This window comes from Labeo rohita, chromosome 13, assembly GCF_022985175.1.
Source record: "Labeo rohita strain BAU-BD-2019 chromosome 13, IGBB_LRoh.1.0, whole genome shotgun sequence".
Classification (NCBI taxonomy): Eukaryota; Metazoa; Chordata; class Actinopteri; order Cypriniformes; family Cyprinidae; genus Labeo; species Labeo rohita.
The window spans coordinates 25,337,459-25,350,047 of record NC_066881.1 but is presented as its reverse complement, the minus strand read 5'-3'; the positions used below and the strand labels follow the sequence as shown (position 1 = coordinate 25,350,047).

The 12,589-nt window shown below is 34.0% G+C and overlaps 1 pseudogene; it reads left to right on the top strand.

Annotated features, from left to right (window-relative positions):
* The first annotated feature begins 1,899 nt into the window (after positions 1-1,899).
* LOC127175217 (CD276 antigen-like) lies at positions 1,900-11,472 on the top strand (annotated as a pseudogene).
* The last annotated feature ends 1,117 nt before the right edge of the window (positions 11,473-12,589 follow it).

The window sequence follows — 12,589 nt, the reverse complement described above, 5'->3', positions numbered from 1 at the left end:
AACACATTCTGCTTTGCAAAGAAAAACTTGACTTTCAAACGCAAAGTGATTTGCAAATACAAAACTTTATTTGAGAGAAAATGCAGAGGTATGGACAAATATATGTATTGTGTGTTACAACAATTTGCCATCAGACTCATTTGCCTTTTTATGAGGAAGCTTAGCTTGATTTTCTCACAAATGCGCGCAGGCAGATTTTCTCACAAATGTAGTTGAGCAACTTCCTTTTCCAAGAACAGCAAATGGCACTGTCTGTGAATTTACGCTAGTGTCCAGAGACCCGCAACACACGTTTACCTTTTTTAGCAGACCAAAATGAGTGGGGAACAGGTGAGTTTCTGTCTTACTGTGTCTATAATTAACCATTTAGGTGTTTTTACAAAACAAACCTATACTACAATGTCAGTGAAATTCACAATAAGTGCTGTAAAGTTGTTAACATGACTGATTAGTACAAAAATCAATAGTGACAATAATAATAGCAATATATTGTGAATTGGTTTATTCAAAAGTAGACACTTTAAGCACACTGTTCATTTTCTTTATTTTACAAAAGCACTTTGTTTTGTTGTTATTATGACTATATACAAATAAAAGTAGACCCATTGCAGTTTCTAACGATGCCATGCTCGTATCTGTATTTTTAGTTCTTTTCGTGGTCATCAAGAAACGTGACAAAACACGCTGGCGTGGTCTTCAACTTAGTATTATATCAACATGAACTTGATCCTTCTCTACAGTTCACAGGACAAGAGTGACTCCAGAAGACTTATATTCATAATTTTGCTTAGCTAAAAATACAAAATTATTTTAGGCACAAATGACTGCACAGTGTTACAACATTTAAAATGTTTTAGATATTGTACTAAATAATCTGATTTGTTTTCAGTTTTTTATTAATAATTAATTACCTCTTGGGTGATATTACCATATCTGATGCTAAATTAAATTGTCTAAGCTTTTATTATCGGTACGCAATATTGTCACTCTCCATAATACATTTGCATTTTAGTATTACAATATATTGTGACATGATATATTGTTTTTATGCCCCAGTGTCAGTTTCAATGTTGAACAGCTGTATCAACATATGTATATATTCTATATCCCATGATCCAACAGAGGATATGGTGAATGGATACGTTTTTACAGGGAAAGACTAAGACTTAATGTTTAGCCATGTCACTACTGATTTTTGACATAATCAACCCTGTAAACAACTTTACACCACTTATTGTGAAAATAACTGACATTGTAGTATAGGGTTGTTTTGTGAAAACATCTAAATGGTTAATTATAGACATAGTAAGACAGAAACTCACCTGTTCCCCACTCATGTTGGTGCGCTGTATTCCCTGAAAAAGTAAACGGGTGTTTTGGGTCTCGGGAGACTAGCGCCATCTGCCGTTTTTTGGAAAAAGGAGTTGCTCAATTGCATTTGTGAGAAAATCTGCCTGCACACATCTGTGAGAAAATCAAGCCAAGTTTTCTCATAAAAAGGCAACTGAGTCTCACAGCTGTAACACACAATACATATATTTCTCCATACCACTGCATTTCATCTCAAATAGTGTTTTGTATTTGCTAATCACTCTGCGTTTGTTTAAGTCACACTTTATCTTTGCAAAGCAGATTGTGTTTATTTGCAAAACGCTGGATTTGTTTGATGAATATTGGCACAAAATTCACTCCATACTCATGAAGCAGTGTAATAAAAACGGCCATCACGGCGAAGTTCTGTTCTTTTTGTGTTATGGTAATCCCATTTATGATACTTATCTAAAGTTATGTTCTTGTAAGCCGTATACGGTATATCAAGTGAAATAATAAAGATAAGATAACGTTACCTTAAGGTAAACAAAATGATCTCAAAGTTCATTAACGGTAGAGGTCTATGTCGTTTATCTGGTGTGATTCAGGGATTTAAGGGAAATGACATGTTACCAACGGCCGTCCGTCATTATGAACTTAACTGTTGTTTCTCTTTCCTTCTTTTCGAAGACTCCTCCTGTATCAGTAAATATTATTCACATAGTACTAAGTGCTCAGACGGCTTCCCCAGCAAGATGGTGCACCTGTTTGCAGCTGCCGTGCATTTGACATGAACTCGCTTAAACATCGAGCGACGACAGTCTGCCTGATTTTTCTTCTTTTTGAAGCGTCCTGTTACAGTAAGTAATTTTGAGAAATGATTGAAATCATTATGGAATTCAAACAACTTCTATATGAAAGTGAAGACGTCCATCCAGTGTTACTTGCTTCACTAATGCACTAGAATAACAATACAAGGCTAAATTTGTTAACATTAGTTATTCCATTAAGTGTTATGATTGAACAGAGAACAACGTGGCATTTATATGTTTAGAACTTATATGCAATTGCTCATTATTAATTAGTTCTTTAAGAATACATTATTAAAACTAAATGTTTTAGTGTAAAATTATCAAAAATACTGTAAGTGCTTAAGTGTTAGGCATACTTCTGTTGATTTTTCAGTAGCACACAGGGGTGTAAAATACTTGAGTAATTTACTTGATTACTGTACTTGAGTATTATTTTGGGGGATCTGTACTTTATTCAAGTAAATTTTAAACCGACTACTTGTACTTGTACTTGATTACATTAAACATTTACTTTTTACTCCTTGCAATTTTATTTCATCTTGAAAAGTACATTTATATTTTATCTTATGCACATTAAATATGGTAAATCAAATGTGCATGCTTGACATGAGAACTAATGATCGTTTTCTCGAATCAAACACACATTTTTACTTCAGATATAACTTTCATCAGCTAAAGGCTTCAAAAGTTCACCATCAAATCTAAGGAAATCACCCAATATTTTTCATTGTTGTTTCTGTTTTGATGGAGCCATTAGCTGTGTAATATATTGGCTGGATGCACACGATTGAGTGCAAATAAAATCAGTGATGAGAATACAGTTAATATTTTTTGTGGGAAAGATGTTACATATTTCCCCCCAAAAAAGTGTTTAAATGAACATTTTATGCTAAATTAATTGTAATTCATGTTTAGTGATGTTCTTACCAGGTAGTGGATAAGTTGTATTTAAGATGATAAATGAAAGTAATACATATATGGGTTGGCATGAGGGTGAGAAGGATGGAGTTTCCCTTTAATCCCTTTACCAGATATACGTGTTTGACCTCTGCCATTGCATTTTGTTTTGTTTTCTTGCTTTAACCAAACTTCCCTGAGTATCTGTACTTTCCCTGTACTTTTACACTTCTGGTAGCATATACAGTTACAATATTTAAATTTAAGAAATCACAAATATATCTAGATTATTTAAGTAATGGTGAGGAAAGTTTAACCTTTTTTAATGGAGGGCAAATGTGAAATATTTTACATTAGTAAACGAATATTGACATAATTTCTCTTCTTCACTTTCTAGTTGAATTTGAGATTACTGTTCTCTGTACAACTCTAATATCATCAAAAACTTATGATTTTCAGTAGAACTTTAAATTATTTGAAACAGATCTATTACTGGACTGATCAATAAAATTTGAGACTGTTTGGCATTTCTATCAGCTTAATAGGTAATAATAACGATTTTCCATCCTATGTTTCACCAGTTTTGTGAGGTGTGGGTGGCGTAGGAGTTTTTCATCACACACAGGAAACACTTTATATAGAACTTCAGTGTGGTTCAAATGGTGAAGTACTATATTAAAATATTTTGTGCCAGAGTAAACAAATAATGTTGTAAAATACTTGATGATTAACAAAGTTTGGGAGGAGCGCTATAAGATAAGCAACCAATTCAGCACAGGTGGAGCTTGTTTAGATAATCAGCCTAATTGGCACGATAATATACACTGCCCTCCAAAAGTTTGGAAACACCCCTGGCAAAGTGTGATTTTGCATGATATCAGCATAAATCCTTTGGTAAATTTTTGGTGCAAATACATTAAAGTAACTTGACATTATCATTGAAGACCAGCAATAATAATTTTCATTTTGATTACATAATAATGGTAATATATTCATGTCACAGTCAGACATGTTGTCTGGTTTACTAACTTGGCCCAGGTTTTTAAAAGATTTTTGGGTCAGCACACCTTGACAGCTTCAACAATTAATTCCAATTAAGTTTAGAATACAATGAAGGCCCAGATTATGCAGAGCTGTAATAGCTGCTAATGGTGGATATTTTGATGAATCGAAAATGTTTCTATGTATAAACTGTTTAAGTAATCAGATATGTTTTCGTAGTTTGTGTTGTCCCTTATTAGTGCAAAATTATCACAAATTAAAAAGTATTCATGCCACTATTGTCCAAAACCCCACTTTTCTAGGGCATTTTCAAACTTTTGGAGGGCAGTGTACATATATACAGCCAACTCACCTCTGTCCCACAACAGTTTTCCGGCATCCCTACTCCACCCCAACTACTCACTCTTAACTATTCTCATTCTATCTTAGAGATTGAGGAGTCCTCTGGGTTCGGCTATTCCGAGCTCGGAGCCCTCCCTTAGGACAGCACGCCAAATATGCTTACTATTTGCTCAGTCTGATTATATGTAAGTGTGAACTCGTGAACTGATATAATTATCTCATTAACCAAGTAATGAGTGATTGTGAAATTCAAATGTTTCATGTTTTTTCTCTTCTTCACTTTCCAGCTGAGTTTGAGATTACTGTTCCCAGAGACACTCTGACTGGGTTTTACGGTGAGGCACTGATCCTCCCCTGCACGTTTCCTGTGGACAGGTCATGGGATCTGAAAAGCACCGTTATTACCTGGCAGCGTGGACTGGATGTTGTTCACAGCTTCTACTACAGTCAGGACCAGCTCGACCGTCAGAATCGGCATTATGTGAACCGCACCAGTCTGTTCGTTCAGGAGATGGCAAGAGGAAACGCATCACTCAGACTGGACAAAGTCACTCCTCAGGACACTGGCATGTTCACCTGCTCTGTCAGCACAAACACTGGCAGCCAGAAGAAGACCTTTGGAGTGAAAATAGCAGGTAACAAATAGTGATAAACCATAATTTCAGCAATTGAAAATATTTGGTCCGAAACCACTGACCAAAACAGTGACACTTCATTAGTGTTTTTCCGATGGCAATCCCAATGTGTCAGTGTCTATTTTGTGTGCACAACATGGATAAACTACAACAAATAGATATGTCAGCTTTGTGCTTTGTTAGTTTTATGAAACAAAGCCTCAGCTTTTCTTTTAATAAATATTTTAAAAACTATGTTCAATACAGTCATGTTTAATGTACAATAAAGTTTATTTCACAACGCGTCATCAGTCACATTGAACTTAAATGCGACTGAACCGAACAAAACACACACATTTTGCTGAGTGTTGTGGCCTAAAATGGTCAATTATTGTCATATTCTGTACTAATTGGTCAGACTGGGAAAAACATTTGGAGTACTGTAGACTTCCAAAAGTTATAACAAATCAAGGAGAAGAATGCAAAACTACCTAAAGAAAGAAGGCGTTTGTGGTTGACCAAACTGAACCAGGATTTCCAGGGCAAGAATCTTGACAACATTTGTGTTTGTTCTTATCATTTCCGGTCAGGTGGTTGTACGTATCTTTACCACCTATTAACTTTAGTTTGTCAAAATATTGGACCTTTTCTTGCTTACTAAGTCCTTCTCTATATGATTTAGCAGCTTCCACACCTTAATTTCTGTGGTTTAGACAGCATAAATTTAGCAGAACAACATATTCCGTAGTGCATTAACACTGCAATCGATGCTGTTGTTTACATCCAATTATCACCAATATGGCTGAGCATCCAAGTAAATGACCAAATTGTGATGTAAATTCAAAGCCTCTATTTCATTGTTTATACAACTTCTATTTGAGTGTTTATTATAAATACTTTTAAATAATAAATAGATTTATTAAAAATGTCCAAATGCTGTTCATTTTCAGTTTAGGCCCTGAATTTTTATTTTGTTGCATCACTACAAAGCAACATGAACTTATGTTAAAAGAAAACGGTTATTTGAATCAATTTCAGGCTCCCACAATGTGCCCAAATCCAAGCTAAATCTGTTTTAATTGCCTTTTTTGTTGCATTTATCAGCGTTCTACTCTGAACCTCGTCTGCAGTTCTCCATGTTAACTGATGGAGTGAATCTGCTAATGACCTCAGATGGAGGTTACCCTTCTCCTACACTGCAGTGGCTCATGGGGACCTCAGACATCACTGACCAGACACAAACACGCCTCATGCAGGACATGGAGACAGGACTTTTTAATGTGTCTAGTTGGATGAATTTCACCAAAGTCACAAACTCCTCTCTGACGTTCATACTGCACAACAAACCCTTGGGACAAGACATCAGGAGAGACATCCAGCTCTGCTCAGGTAAGGACAAACATTAGCATTTGAATATTGAAAATGTTCTTGACTCATCCATAACATAAGTGCCTAAAACTAATTATCAGTTTAATTTAATTCAATTTCTTTACAGATGAGAGTGAAAAGCAAGAAGAGTCAGCATACAGATGCCAAGGATGCTGCATATTTATCCCTGTCATTCTGCTGCTGCAGATCATGTTGAGTGTATTGTTTGTGTTTATTAAAAGAAAAATAAGAAGAGAACAGACCAAATTAAATGGCTTTAAAGAAATGGTAGATCCTTCTGAAATTTAAATTCTTAATAAAAAAAGTTCAATATGCCCATAACTGGTTATGTTACAAAATCACTTCAACTAACAGTTATCCTATTTGTGAAGTTTATGAAAAAAATAAATAAATAGGCCAAACTAAATGGCTTTACAGAAATGGGACTCCATTCTAAATTTCAGGTACTTAACAAAAAGTGAAATGGGACTTTGAATAGAAAACAACCCAGTGGAGTTTGAATGAGATGTGGAATGTAACAGAAGATCACTGTTGGATAATATTTAAACTTTTAAATATTCAAATTTAATATGTTTAATGATATTTTCATCAGACACAAGCTTACCATCTACCTACTACCTCAGCACAAATAAACTAAATCTATTACGACTGTCTCAATTAAAGTCAAATGTGAAATTGAATGAAAAGTGTTGATTGTGGCGAGTAAATTTAAACTTGCTTACATTACATCAGTTTTTAATGCTAACAGATAATAAATGTGAAGTCCTGATTTACTAATATATTAAAAAATAAAATCATGAATAAATGATTTCCAGCTTCTTTTGTTTGTGTGCTCTTTTCACCATACACACTTTTCTATGTATTTTAATAATCAATATTACTAATTATTACAATAATGCATTGCTGTTTTTTTTTTAATTTTACAGTTTATGTTGGCTTTATTAAGATAAATTACATCAAGATTAAAAAAAAATCAAACAAGTCATATTATACCACAAACAATAGCCATGGAAAATTACTGCTTTTCGACATCTTTTACTCATGAAGACAAATAGCCATTGAAACCACACAATCATAAGAGAAAACAACAATGGAAAAATAATAGAAAAGAAAATAACATAAATGAGTAATCAACTGTAATGTCATCATAAATTATTGTAAATGAATGACTGAAACAAAGAAAATAAAACATAACACAAATGTGTGGTTGCTAACACAAAGCAAAGAAAGGTTGCTACTAAGAGTCTTTAGATTCTTCAACAGTCCGTGATTTACGGGTAAGGATCTGTTTTAAATTTATTTGAAGTTAAACCTCACAAAAATAGTTATTTGCAAAAAAATAGTATGCATTTTATTTTTAAAGCACATTATACAATCCAGAAAAAATAGAAAAGTTATATATTTTTTTCTTATATATTATTTCTCCTATATATTCTGTACTTATTTTGATAGTGTAATATTTCAGCAATGTCTTTGTGATTATTGGCAGGGTTTTCTTTATTCTACCCACTAGGGGGCGGCAGGTCCTCATGTGACTGATCTTCCGTTGCTCAGACACTGTGTTAATCCGCCTGAGTGTAGCAGTTCTCTGTGATAATCAGTGTTGGGCAGCTAGTTGCTGTAACTAGTAGTGTAACTAATTACTAATAAGATTTCAGTAATAATATTACAGTTACTATCCATAAAACAGCTAGTTACTTCACGTTAGTTACTTTTGATGCCTCAACCCCTGCAGATTTAAAGTCCAACAGTCCAATAATTTCTATAGATTTATTTTCATAAATTTCACAACTTGCACTGGCACATGAAATCACCAGTGCAGCAGGCATATGAAATATGAAAAAAGCTTACATTCAGCGGATGGAAATATTGTCATTACATTAATTTTGTCCTGAGAAAAGATTATCTGAACATTGATGTGTAAGTTGTGGCATTACTTAATTCTGACTTGCCCACCCACATCCCTCTGATCCTGATGTAAACTGTGTAAAATCTTTTTAGAGAATGAAATATTTTCTTATAGTCTTGTGTGATTTCTTTTAATAAAACATGTCATGGTTTATAATCTTATGGGGTTAACAGAGAAATTATAGCTACAATTACCTTCAAACTACACATGACAATTAAGGAGATGAATGCTACACTTTATTTATAAGATAATCAATTTAATAATGACTAATTATTAGTCACCACTGAACGTTTGTAATAACTTCTGACTTCTGAATCCAGTGAGGATTTTGGTCAAATGATGAGGCAGAAATATATTGTTAGTAACATTTTAGAAGAATTGTATGGGGAAGAAATGCAATTTATGTGGGCATGAAAGAAAAGTCATGCAACTAGTAGTGTAACTAATTACTGTTGCTAGAAAGTAATAAGCAAGGTAATATTACTTTTAAAAAGTAGTACTTTTGAAACTAGTAACGAGTAATAGGGATGCAACGATTACCGGTTTGATGATAAATCATGATAAAATTCCCCACGGTTAGTATTACCGTTTCGTATTTTAATCATTAAAATTGTATAGCACATACTTTAAAAATATGTATAGCACATACTTTATAGAAAATATTTAAATTTGAGAATTTACGAATAAAATACAGAATTCTTACTGACCAAGTAATGAGTGATTTCGAACTCAAATGTTGATATATTTCTCCTCTTCACTTTCTAGGTGAGGCTGAGATTACTGTTCCCAGAGACACTATCACTGGGTTTTATGGTGAGGCACTGATCCTCCCCTGCACGGTCCCTGTGGACAGTTCATGGGATCTGAGAAGCACCCTCATCCTCTGGCACCATGGACTGGATGTTGTTCACAGCTTCTATTACAGAGGATTTAGCCTACCTGTTACCAACGGCCGTGGACCGTGATATGATCCTGAAAGTGTTCTGTCTGTCTCTCCTCCTTTTTGAAACCTCCTGTTTCAGTGAGTATTTCTGATTAATTATTTAAACTATAGTAAATCCTGAAGTGATCTTTATGAAGCCTCTCAAAAAGTCCATATTATTCAGACAATATTTACTGAGCTGTTTATATTTACAGAGGTCAGACTGTCGCTTGTGTATCTGATATTAATAACATACGGCTAAACATACATGATTTTCCAAGAGAAAATAAATCAAGCGGGTAAACATGCCTAAGGCTAGGGATGACTTTTAAGTTTGTTTTCTCAAAAAACATGCTTCTATACTTTAAATAGAGTGTGTGTATTTTAAAACTCACGTTTTTCTCTGAACCTGAGCATGAGAGAAACAAACCCTTCTGTCACAGGACAGATTCTCTGTTATGAGTAGGTGTATAACAAGGTTTTACATGTCAATGAAAATTATTAAATGAAGAAAAACATCTGTTGTTTTTTAACTTATGCTAGTTTTCAGTAGTAATTTAAATGTTTTAAAACTTTATTTTAGAGAATTATTAGAACTAATAGATATTTAGATGAGATGATCTTGACTGGACTGATTAATCAAACTAAGTTGAGGATGTTTAGCATTCCTATCAGTTTACTGGGACATGGGAAATGACCATTTTTTTTTACCCCTTCCTTGTTCAGCCGGTATTCTGGAGTGTAGGTGGCGTAGGGGCTTATGCATAAAAGTAAAACTCTTATAAATTGATTGGGTTTCCTCATCCCCATTTGGCAATCGTACCAAGAAATAGCATTAAAATGTTGTGAAACACTGAAATGTTAAATCTTACCAACAATGAATGAATCTTCTTAGCAATCCATTTGGCAAGATAAGATCTGCCAACAAAATCATAATGCAAGTAATGAGAGACTGTGAAACTCAAATGGTATTTTCTCTTCACTTTCCAGCTGAGTTTGAGATTACTGTTCCCAAAGACCCTCTGACTGGGTTTTACGGTGAGGCGCTCATCCTCCCCTGCACGTTCCCTGTGTGGACAGTTCGTGGGATCTGAAAAGCACCGTTATTACCTGGCAGCGTGGACTGGATGTTGTTCACAGGTTCACAGGACCAGCTCGACCGTCAGAATCGGCATTATGTGAACCGCACCAGTCTGTTCATTCAGGAGATGGCAAGAGGAAACGCATCACTCAGACTGGACAAAGTCACTCCTCAGGATGCCGGCGTGTACACCTGCTCTGTCAGCACAAACACTGGCAGCCAGAAGAAGAGCTTCGGAGTGAAAATTGCAGGTAACAAAGCAACATTGACCACTGTTATTAAAAAAATCATGTGAATCAATATCAGGGTCTAACAATATGATTGCCCTTAGTTTTAATGTCCATGTCCTGTTGTTTTTCAGCCTTCTACTCTGAACCTCGTCTGCAGTTCTCCATGTTAACTGATGGAGTGAATCTGCTAATGACCTCAGATGGAGGTTACCCTTCTCCTACACTGCAGTGGCTGATGGGGAACTCAGACATCACTAACCAGACACAAACATACATCATGCAGGACACACAGACAGGACTTTTCAATGTGTCTAGTTTGATAAGTCTCCCCAAAGTCACTAAACGCTTTCTCACATTCATATTGCTCAACAACCCCGCGGGACAAGAAATCAGGAAAGACATCCAGCTCTCCTCAGGTAAGGGCATTCAAAAACATAAACAATTTTCAAATGCTCTTGAATCCTAACATTTAAGTGTCTAATTTAAATCTAATTAGCAGTTTAATTTAATTACATTTCTTTGTACAGATAAGAGTGATAGTCATGAAGAGTCAGCATACAAATGCCAAGGATGCATATTTATCCTGGTTATTCTGCTGCTGCTGCATGAATGGCTTTATGGAAATGTAACTCCATTGTGAAATTCAGGTACTTAACTGAAAAAGTGAAATAAGACTCAAATTCTGAATGGAAAACAACCCAGTGGAGTTTAAAGGAAACGTGGAATGTAACAAGATCACTGTTGGATAATATTTAAACTTTTAAATATTAAAATTTCATATGTTTTATGTTATTTTCATCAGACACAAGTTTACCATATGTAATACTGGACATGCCTACTGTTTGGTTCAAGTTATGTACCCATATTGCCATACCCTTATTGTAGAAACCCTCCTCTGTGTAAACACTTCATTTGACTATTAATTGTATTTATTATGTTTTTTATAATTCCTGTACAGTGTGATTGTGATAAGGAGGCTCTTATATTTGCATATATTTGTGTGTACTGTAAAATTTTTATAAATTATTATTTTTTATTATTATTGTTTTCTACTCACTGTAATGTTTTCATCACATTTTTTTTTTTCATTTAGATACATGTTTACACTTTGTAAATAAACGTGTATTTTGTCTCTTGTTGCCCTTTTACCAGGGTTGAAAATTAATGGGGGCTCAGAAGAAAAAGTGCACCTGCATAATTAAATTAAATCCATTAGAAATGTGGCATTTAAAGTCAAATGTGAAATTAAATGAAAGTGTTAATTATGGCAATAAATTTAAATTTGCTCATATTTACACTGATTTACTAACAGTGTTGGGGTAACACATTACAAGTAACACGAGTTACGCAATACTATTACTTTTCCATAACTAGTAAAGTAACACATTACTTTTTAATTGACAAGTAAATATCTAGAAATATCTATCTAGTTACCTTTTCAAATAAGTAACACCAGTTACTTTAACCCCCCATTTATTGATTAAAAGTTAGTTCTAGAATAAATGAGAACATGCATTAATTCATTTCATTTCAATATTCCTCAAAATGAATAAAAACAGTAAAATTCAGCTCAGAATATGACACAAACCTGCAATAATTAAATATGTTAAATAATACAAATATCCTTTAAATATGCCTTTAATCCCATTTTATTAATAATCCAAATTCAACCATACTAATAACCAAAAATTACTCAAAATAATCCAACATTTGTTTTCCTTTATTTAATGCTGAAAAGCTGACATTTTTTTCTTCTGCGGTCTACTGCACAGACATGAATTTATGAATGACTTTTCTCAAAACCTGAAGCTTTTGATGTGAAAAGGCTTTTACATTTGCCAAAAATAGAACTTTTATATTAAAAACAAACAAGCGAGCCCCGGCCAAATTTAAAAAGTAACGCAAAAGTAAAGTAACGCATTACTTTCCATAAAAACTAAGTAACGTAATTAGTTACTTTTTTAGGGAGTAACTCAATATTGTAATGCATTACTTTTAAAAGTAACTTTCCCCAACACTGTTTACAAACACATAAAAATTAAACAATTAATTTCAGCTTCTTTTGTTTGTAAACACTTTT